The sequence below is a fragment of the Fulmarus glacialis genome, unplaced genomic scaffold, assembly GCF_000690835.1.
Source record: "Fulmarus glacialis isolate BGI_N327 unplaced genomic scaffold, ASM69083v1 scaffold14184, whole genome shotgun sequence".
Classification (NCBI taxonomy): Eukaryota; Metazoa; Chordata; class Aves; order Procellariiformes; family Procellariidae; genus Fulmarus; species Fulmarus glacialis.
The window spans coordinates 22,827-33,211 of NW_009210017.1; positions in this window are offsets into that span (position 1 = coordinate 22,827).

The following is a 10,385-nucleotide window of genomic DNA, read 5'->3' on the forward strand; positions in this document are numbered from 1 at the left end:
TCCCGCCGCCCGCCCTCTCCCCGGCTGCCCCTGCCTGCAGCTGCAGGCTCTCCCCAGTGTGGCTGCGGTGTGGGGCAGCCTGTGCCCCCCCATACTGTTTGCTTTGCCGAGGCACGGTTCCCTTCGCTGACCCACATTTGAATGGCTTGTCCCCATGCCCCCATGCGCGGCTGAGCCATATACATCCTCGGGCTGGTCGTACGCTGGCTGTGTTATCCCTCCACTTCAGATTTCTCAGTTTCACTCCTGCCGGCTGCGAAAGCCAGCGATGCTGACGCAGTCAAGCAGAGCTCGTGCCGTACCCGAGCACAGGCATCCTGTTTCCAAAACAGCCGGTGCAACCCCATAGTCTTCAGCATCCATGTTCCCAAGGGAAAAACATGGGGAGCTCGAGAGCTGGGGTAGAAGGAGAGAGAACAGGAAGGTGGGAATATTCCCCCCCCCCCCCAAACCCCTTTTTTTTTTTTTAAATAAGAATGTTGAAAAAGCCAATTTGGGAAGCAGACAGGAAGGAATGGTAGAACCTGGTCTCCAAACCCCAAGAGCCTTTGCTCAGCCAGCTATGTGCAGAGAGCAGTGTGTGGTTGTGCAGCAGCTCCTGTGGTTTCCTGGCACCGTGAGCCCCTCTGAAGTGTGTGGGGATGGCCAGGAAGCCCATCGCCACTGCCAAGGCTTCACCAGCCCCCTGCCTCCCTAGAACAGCTCTCCTGCCTTTTCCTGGAGGTTCCCAGTAAAACACAATATGCAGGGCTTGATTTAGGTTTTTTTTTCAGATTAAATCCCTCAGGCCAGCCTCATGTAGCAGGCACAGGCTCTGCCGGCCAGTGCCAGAGGGATGCGTCGGTGCCTGGTGGGGCAACTGCACTCTCTGGCCTCACATGCTCCCTGTGGTTTTGTGGGCTCCAGCTCGCCTTGCCCCACTCGGACAGTGAGGGGGGTGATTTGCGTTATTTGAGTCTCCAGGACGCCCATGGGTGGGAAAAAACAAAAGAGGCAAAGACAAACACCCAGTAGCGTGTGCACACACACACACAAACCACCTGAGCACAGCCCAGTCGCTGCCAGTTCCTGGCTGCCGGTGACGAACGGCCATCGCGCTCACGCTGGAAGCTGCTGCTCTAAAGGCGCTGCATTTTGCAGGCTATTGCTCAGCCTGGCTGTTCCCTGCTGCATGGTAGGTGTTATGGCCCAGTCACCTATTTCCAGCTCCGAGGACTTGACGTGCGAGTATTTGCAGCTTTGGCATTGTAGAGAACAAGTCCATGTCCTGGGTCATCTAAACTGGCCTCCTCCATGTCGATACTCAAGGGAGGTGCTGCACACAGCTGATCCCATTAAAACTAAACCTCTGCATCTGCAGCCAAAAAAGAAAGAAAGAAATCAAAGAAAGCTTGAAGAGCATCATTGATACAGAGCAGCCACAGCCAGCTAGAGATCACACCTTTAAATACCAGTAAGCAGTTGGTGGGCCTGGCTTGCACCTAACGGCATTGGCAGTGACCCTGAGGGACAAACACCCAGTCCGGGGGCTGTTTGGGGCCCATCGAGGTCAGGCCTGTCCCTCTGACCCCAGAAAGGTATCGGCATCGCTGGCATCACCCCGCCCTTGGGCCTGCCTTGCCCTCGTGCTGCGGTCACCCGAGGAGCCCCTCAGCCGGCGGCTGCTTTTTCACCCCATGTGCTGCCAGGTCTAAGCAGCCTGAGCCCAACTCACCATCACACTGGGCGAGCTCCAAGAGGCGCCTTTTGCAAGCTTGCCGCCTTTGATGGTACAGGAGCTGCTGGAGGGTGGCACCGACCATGTACCATACAGGAACATGTCCCATCTTGCAGAAATGACATGAAGGCATAAGCTGAGGAAGGAGCAGCCTCCCCAGTGCTTAAAGAGGTGCAGGTGCCCTCCTGGCCCATGGCCCCCCCAAGCCCTTGCTGGCTCCTGGGAAGGTGGTGATGGGCGAGTGGGGCCAGGTCCCCTGGATGCTACACCGCTGCTGGCTCAGCTGGCCACAGCGAGGACAGGGAGGGAGCAGCGGCAAGCCTGCAGCCAACCAGGCTGCCTGGATGGCGGTGGTCGTGTTCACCAGAGAGTAGCACGGGCATACCTGTCCTCCTGGGGTAAAAGGGAGCTCCAGGCACCCCGGGCACCATAACCTCACATGCGACATCAAAGTGGCTGAGGTAAGCGCACGATGCAAATGAGCAATACCTCAGAGCTGGTGCTTAACCACAGCTGTGCTTCTGCACGTGCTATGGGAATAAGCTGACAGTTCCCCTTTCTGAAGCTTCTTGCATGAGCTCAGAAGTGCTCGTGGTCTACCCCAGGGCTTTGGCCCCACCATCAGGGAAGGGGGTGCCAGGCCAAGCATGGACCCCGCACTGTGGAAGCACGTCCTCCATGGTTCCGAGGCATCGCTGGAGACCAGAAGAGGAGCAGGCACAGCACCACTCCCATGGGCGCCTTTGCTGGCATTGCAGCAAGGGCACACTGTGCCCTCCTGGTGCCCCTAACACTTCTGCTCCCCCAGGCACTTAATGGTTATTGCTTTTGCTACTAGTAAAAGGGCATATGGAAAAAATAAAAGCATAGGCCTGACTAGCTAAATACTAGATTGTCCTCCAATGGAGGAGCAGCTTGGTGCTCCCAGCAACTGCTCACTTGCTGCCTGGTCTCATTTCTATTCGTGTAATTGCTTATGGCTCTGGTATTAAACGTGGAGAAAGCTCAAAGACCATTAGTCATGGCTTCTGCTTTCTGGGCTTTTGATGGTTTATTCGTTAATGTTTTCTGAAAACGGCAACTACAGGGAAAAAAGTGGTCCCTAGCCAGAGGCTGAGCTGAAGTAGCTGGGATGACCCTGGCCATCACAGTTTTTTATAAGAACAAAATTTCCAGTCCCTGTGGAAACATGTCCTCAGTCTCATGCTCCCCTCTCTGCTGGCCCAATGTCGGTGCCATGCGGCCAGGCTCACCCCATGGCCAGGCAGCAAGGGTACTGCGTGCCCTGTGCCTGTGAGCCTGGTGCCCTGGGGCACGAGCATGCCCTGGCCTCGGGTCTGTGTTTCCTGTCGGTGTCACAGGCAAGAGGAGCTGTAGGTGCTTTTCAAACTGAAACTGGGGAGGGAGAGAAGCACTAAGGATTTCTTTTAAAGAGCAGAGCGTGGAGGCGTATCTGGGGCACATCTGAGGCACATTAGCTCCCTCAGACCAGGGTGACAATGCTGCTTGCTGCAGTGAGGCAGGAGCATGCTGCTGCCTGGCTTGTTTGAAGTCTGGAGAAATCCAGTGTTACAGTGTGGCTGGGAAGGGGCCAGGAGAGCAGGAAGAATGCATGCACTGGCAGCCACGCAGGAAAAGGCTGTGGCCAGTCTCCAAGCCTGGAGGCAGCTCACAGGGAGCTGGGGAGCAGTGGCCATCCTCCTGTGGCACAGACGGGGGGTTCCAAAAGCCCCCTTTTACTGCGCTGCCCAGTTGGGAGATGGGGCTTAGCCTGTCCCTCTGGAGCTCTGTTACCAGAGCTGCAGGCCTCAGCTAGGCCAATGCTGCCCTTGCTCACAGCTGCGGTCCCAGGGGCTCCCAGCAGCTGGGCAGTGCTTTGCAGCTGCGTCAACACAAAAAAGCCTAGGGAGGGGCATAGCAGCCCCATTTGGCATCACTACCAAATCCAGAGCCACAGGTGCCAGGGAAGCTGCAGGGAGCCCAGCCCAAGCCAAGCCCACACCACAGCTGGCTGCAAAGCGAGATGGAGGGAGCGCCCGTCACCTTCACTTAACAGCTAGGGAAATACCGGGCTATACATGCTGCGTATGACTGCCAAGAAGCAGCCATCTAGATGCTGACACCACGTTACATCTCCTCCCAGCCCCTGTGGATGCCAGCATATGGCTGGGAGCTGGGGCCAATGTCCCCTCTTCATTGCGCATGGCTTGCCAGCTGGGTGCTGTGGGACCCATTGTTGACTCTGTGCAAACAAATGGCCGTGGTGCCCTGGGCCAGGCGCAGGACCAGCCCGTGGTGCGCTGCTGCAAGAGGCTCCGTGTCTCCATGCACTGCTTTGGGTCTTTCAGAAATCCCCTGGTGCCTCAGCTAACCCGTGGTGGCTGCGTGGGGCCGGTGGAGGCTGAGGCTGGAAGCCATCAGGGAGACCGGGAAGGGTTGGGGCTGCCACCACAGCTCGCTCCATCAGGGGAATTCCTCATCAGTTTAGCCACATCTTTGTGCCATCCTTATCTGTGGTTTTCTGCTCACTTCAGAACTGAGTTTTCTATTTAAAGCACATAATCTGAAGTCTAATTATTTCCCAGGATCACCAGGCAGAAGCCCATCGCTCTTCAAGCACAAAGGCTGATGCGTGTCCTTGGCGTGTCCTGGTCCCCACTAGCGACTAGCCCCTGGCTAAGAGCTTGCCTGGGGAGGGGGTCCGGGGTCTCGCTTGGCACAAAGATGCTGCTTTTCCCCTTGTTGTGGGCTGGACCCAGTGAATTATGTGTCCATGAAAAAACAGAGGACTTCATAGTGTCTGGGTAAATAAGATCTCAATCTTTGTGCGCTTCTTCCTGCAGTGTTTTTGCGAGTGTGAGTCAGAGAACCGCGGAGCAGAGGAGATCCATCACTGCAGCCCCCAGCCAGCCCGGCTGAGGCCACGGCCAGCCCCCAACAGGCGCCCATGCAGCCACTGGGCAGCCACGCGCGGTGGGAATTGCTCTGACGAAGCCATGATGCAAATACCAGAGAGATAATGGAGGGATTTCTCCTGGCCCACTCTCGCAGCCCATCTCTGGAGCACGAGGTTAAATGCCACCCACCAGGACCTCACTGCATCTGTGTGCGGGCAGAGAGCTGGCAGTGACAGCGGGGACGCCGGGGGAGAAATGGGCTGAAAAGGGGACGCTATGGGCAGCTGAAAGCTTCTCTGAGCATCCTGCACTGAGCTGGGAGGCTGGAGCCCTGGGCTGGCACTGCTCCGGGCAGCACACTGCCAAGGAGGAGGGATGACAGTGAGACCAGCTCCAGCCCGTGTCCCCATCTCGCAGCCTGAGACCACTGCCTGCCCCGAGGCACGTGCTATGCACCGCAGCTGATGTGGTTGCAAATTATTTCATTAAAAACCAAAACAAAACAAAACCCACCACATATAAAGGCTCTTAATGGATCATTTTCTTGACTCCCACAGACAGCTCCAAAGACAAGATGTACTTTATGGTGGGGAGGATCTTGTCAAATAGGAAAAGAAAAGAAACCCATGTAAAAGCCTGATGAGAGGCACAATTTCAGCACAACAGTACAGCACAATCCCCAGCCCCTTGCTGCTGGTTAGGGCTTTGCACCATGTGCAAATAGTCACTGCTGATAGGGGAACATGATGCTGCTTCCAGGAACATGTGGAGTGCGTGGGAAGGGGTATTTACCCCAGGCTGCACTCGGAGCACCTTCACTGACCTGATATCCATGAATATGGTCCATAGCAGACCTCACCAGGCAGATGTGTGACAGAGCAGTTGCCATCCCACCACCACCTCTCCGTGTGCTCATTTCTTGTGGTTTATCCTCTATTGGACAACTTGCATGCTGTAAATGACAGCGTAAGTCTCGGAGAAACTTCAGATCCATTAAATCAAAGGAATTAATGTTGCAGAAACCCACAGGAAACCCGAGAAATGTGAACTCATTTCTCTTGGAGTTGGCACTAACTGGACCATGTGGCCTAACACCAATTGATGGTGTACATAAGCACCAGAGTGTAGTGAAAAGCTGCTCTCTTAGGGGCTTAAATCATTACTCACTGCAGATACCTGCTAGAAGTGAGCTGGCTTCCCAAACAGTAGCTCCCATCCATTAGCTTCCCTGCTCCCAGTAGTCTGAATCCAATTTAATAACTTTATTCCCTCCTTTTCTCCCACGTGGCCTCTTGGAGCAAATCACACGTCGTCAACAAGGCAGTCACCAGAAGGCGAGTTAAGCTGAGAACGGGATCCCAATATTTAGCAGCTAGTGCTGGGGCTGATTTTGAGCCAGGGGAAAGACACAGGCAGGCACGCAGCCCTGCAAGCCATCCAGCCCTCCCTTGGCCAAGGTTTTCCATTGACAGTTGATGCGTTCCAGCATTTAGCAGTGATTAGGTTTGCTTAAACCAATCATCTGCTGGATTAACTGATGGCCAGCAGATTGCCAAGAGATTTTTTGATCCCAGAAGGCATCAGGTTGAAAAGAGATCTAAAAGAAGCATGAAAATCTGTACCAGTGGGGAGGGGAGGGGGAGCTGGGTGGTGGTTGTAGTGGGCTCGGCACTGCCACGCTACCAGCTCGTGTCGAGATGGACGGGATGCAGGTCGCAGGGCTCACTCCAGTGGTTTCCCCTGCCACAGTTATCTCTGTTTTGCTTTTGTGGCTTGGGTGCTCTTGGCTCTCCCACCCTCTGAGGCAGCTCCAGCTGGGCATGGGCATGCAGCTCTTGGCTGCTTGGCTCCTTTCTGGGGCCTCAGGGCAGTACTGGTGTTTCTAGCCAGGCTTTAGAACTGCCCTTGAGTGGCTTCTGCAGCAAAAGCAGGATGGAGGATGGCACCCCAGGGATAAGGCTGTGTCCCTGTTCTGCAGGCAGTGCTCCTCTCAAGGACCTGGTGTCCAGCACTGAGAGAAATTCTCCGCCCAGGAGCCTGTCAGCCTCTGATAGCTAGCGTTTTGGGTTTTCATCTTTAAAGATGTCTAGTAGAGTTACAAAAGCCTTGGGATGCAAGCATTGGGTTGCTTTGACCTTGGGACAATCACAGCCTTAAGTAGTGCATTTTCACTCCGTGTTTGACTACGTATATACCATATTATTAAAAGCCTACACAGGGCTCTGTATGGGGTGGAGAAGTGCCACCAGCCCACAATGCCCAGCACCAAACACCCCTGCTCAGCTTGAGGGACCCCATGCCAAAATGACAGGGACCATCTGGCACCCACTAGCTCTGGGGTGTTTGCCTTAGCAGAGCAATGCTGCCCCAGGCTTGGGACGTCAGGCGTAGGGGCTAGCAGGCTCCTACTATGTGTCTAAATCAGCCTAGGTCAATAATTGCCATAAGAAGGTACTGGGAGCTCTGCACACGAGTGTTCATTTAGTTACTTGCAACCAAGTTAGCTGGAGATTGCCAAAGCCCCTGCCCTGCACCTGCCTCTCGAGCAGCCCCACAAACCCCCTGGCCACCATTTCAGTAGGACACATGGCTGAAGGAGAACCAGCCATCTCCATTTTGGAGGCTGGAGCAGCCCCTCCACCTCCGCTGTCTCCATCTGAGGGTCACCCTGCCAAGGCTGGGGCTCTCTCTGGCTGCCAGGGGAGTTTTCGCACCCATGTGGCTCTCGGACAGGGGACGTTGTGGAACTGGGGCTGCCGGTCGTAGAGGGCTCCCGGGAGGCAGCAGTGCTGCCTGCAGACACACACTCCATCTGAAAATTTCCAGCTGACTCAAGCACTTTTGTTTTTTCCATCCTATATTCTGCACAAGTCATAGCAGTATTGATGATATCACTAGGTGGAGAGACATGACTGCGCCCGCTCCCAGCACTACGCAGATGACTCCACCACGTTATCAGCTGCACTTCTCTGGGATTTTTTTTCTTTTTTTTTTTTTTTTTTTTTTCTTCAGCCACCAAATACCAGAAGCCTTTTTCCAGCAAAAATGCTGATTTCTTTACAGTTAAACTACAACACACCCATATCAAGCAAATGCTGGAAAGCAAAGTGGATCAAAAGGCAGCTCTTCAAATGCTCCTGCTGGCCTGATGAAATGCCATGGGGACAGTGGCTTTAAAAAGTTTCCCCTTCACTCCAGTGTCACCGCGGGAGAGAGGGGTCCACCAGGCAGGGCTAGTGTGTCACAACCTTGAGACAAGTGTGGGTGCCACGTAAAGCCACGGGGGCTTTATTTTCCAGCACTAACCAGCATCTCTACCCAGATCTACGCTGATTTTGTAGACGGTAATGGTGCAACTGATGAGTCATAACCACAAACATTATTTATCCATTAGCACAACTCCTGCCAGGAGTAACACAACCACAGAGAAATTAGCAGAGGAAGTAGAAAAATGACTGAGAAAAACTTTGCCTGAAAGATAGGAAAGCGGGCATGAAACCTGGCAAAGCACTGCACAAACCATTTGAGATTTGATGGTACCTCACAGCTAGGTCTCTTACGGGTACCTCCATACTCCACCATCAAAGCAGGATGGGGCACCAGCTTGGAGGCAGTAGCCCGCTTTCCCTTCTGTCCCAGCCTGCCTGGCCAAGTGCCCCAGCCTGGCAAGCCGGTGGGCTCACTCCCATTGGTGCTCAGGGACGTTTCAATGCCCATGGGGAGCTGCCAAGCGTATGTGCAAGAGTGGACCTAAGTGTGGACAGATTTCCCATCGCTCCCGTCTTCAAATCAGGGCTGGAAAATGTCCCAAACTGATGAGAGCCTGTGGCATTAGGAGAAGAGAAACCCCCGCTTGCACCACGGCTGCCTCCTTGCTCGCTCACTGTCTGCCTTCAGTTGACCTAGTTGAGTCACGGGGAGACGGCGAGTGAGAGACATCCTGCGCTGTGGTTGGCACTGACGCTGCCCCGGGGAGAAAAAGGTGCTTCTCCCGAGGGTCGCTCCCTGCCCCACGTAGGTGGGGGGAGAAGGGACAAGAGGCGAGTGCCGTGACCAAGGCAGGGCCAGTGGAAAGGGCTGGCTCTCGCTTACACCCATGTCACACCAGCCTGGCCCTGTTCCCGATACTGCAGTCCAAAAGGAAAAGCTGATTTCTCTTCCTCTGGCCAGAGCGAGGGACGTCACTGCTGGCTCTCTCCCAGCCGATACGTGGGAGAGACACGGCGCAAGCTGAAGGCACAGGTTGGGTGGTGGGGAAAGCAGCTGGGCTCTGGGTAAGCCCCTGTGGAGACCTGGCTGGGTGTTAAACCACCGTTCAGACATGTTAAGCATGTTCAGACACATTAAGACGTGTTCATTGCTTGCAAGCACTTGCTCGAGTTTCAAAGGAAATACATCTACATGTCATTGCTTGATGTGTCTTATCTGATCATTGCCTCTCCATGGGACCCATCCCAGGCAGCCCCGCGGTAGCAGGACGTGCATTTGACCCTCCTCCCGGGGCCGCTGAACCCAGGGCAGCGGGAGGCGGGCAGTGCTGCCCCCAGCTGTGGCCCTCCCTGCATCCCCAGGCGAGCTGTGGTGCAGAAAGCCTTTCCCGGGAAAAAAAAACAGAATTATTATTATTATTGGCACTAAAGGTTGCTCAGAATTGGGACAGAAAGGCAGAGGCAGGGGTTTTTTTTCTTTTTTTTTTTTGTTTTTTTTCCTTTTTTTTTTTTCCTGAAAAGTCTTTTTTTTGTGTGCAAACTTTTTTTTGCAAGGAAGGGGATCAAAAAGAAAAAACCTCCCCACACGGGAGAGCTGGACTTGGGTTTGGCGTGTTGAGGGCTGGGAGAGAGGTAGGAGCTGTACCTGCAGGGAAGCTGGATCTGCAGGGAAGGGCTGTAGCAGCAGGAGACAGGCTCAGCTCGTTACACATTAGGGGAGCATCCCTGGGGCCAGCTGAGGCCGTCTCCAGCTATAAAGGGAGCGGGGCTGGAGCTTCCTTTCCCTCTGCCTGGGGGTTTGCCCAAAGCAGAGCTGGGACAGCAAGACTTTACTTCACCTCTCGAGGTGCTGCAGATGGGATGCAGGTGAACCCCAGCAGCCATGCCTCGATGCTGCCGTGCGTTTCCACGTGAGCTGGCGGATCCAGCCACTGCAGTTCCCTCCCTGCCCAGGGCAGATGCTATGAAAGGAGAAAAAATGCTGTAAAGAAACCCAAGGTAATCGGGCTCTTTCCCCCATCCCCAGCCTTGAAGGGAGCTGAGCTTGTTGGCAGGGAAAAGTAGTTTCAGGAGAATAAACTTTCTTCCTTGCTCAGATCTGAGTTATCAGTTGCATCTGTACTGAAGGCGCAACTGAAAAAAACCCAGTCTTTTAAGGTTCTAAAAAAACTGCATACACTAAAAAAGCAAAGAATCCCTAAACACTGGATGAGGAAGAGATGATTTAAGAAGAAAAAGATGTCACTGAGTCCCTGAGCCATAACTTACTGTTTTTGCAGTGTTGCAGTAAAAATATTTAACCACTGTTAATGTCAGCACGGGAGCCTGTCCAGAGGGTGGTAGCTATCTGAAAGAAAATGAAAAGCAATAAATGCTCCAAGTATCTGTTTAACACGTGAGCTCTGGTGACACTGAGGGGGAGAGGACGCTGCTGGGCGGGCAGGTGGTCATACACCACCTGAGTTACTGCATCTGCCTTGGTGAAGAACCGGGAAACTTTCCCCGGTCTGCCCAGCAAAGAGGGTTGGTTCCCAAAGGCACATGGGGCTCATTATGGGATGC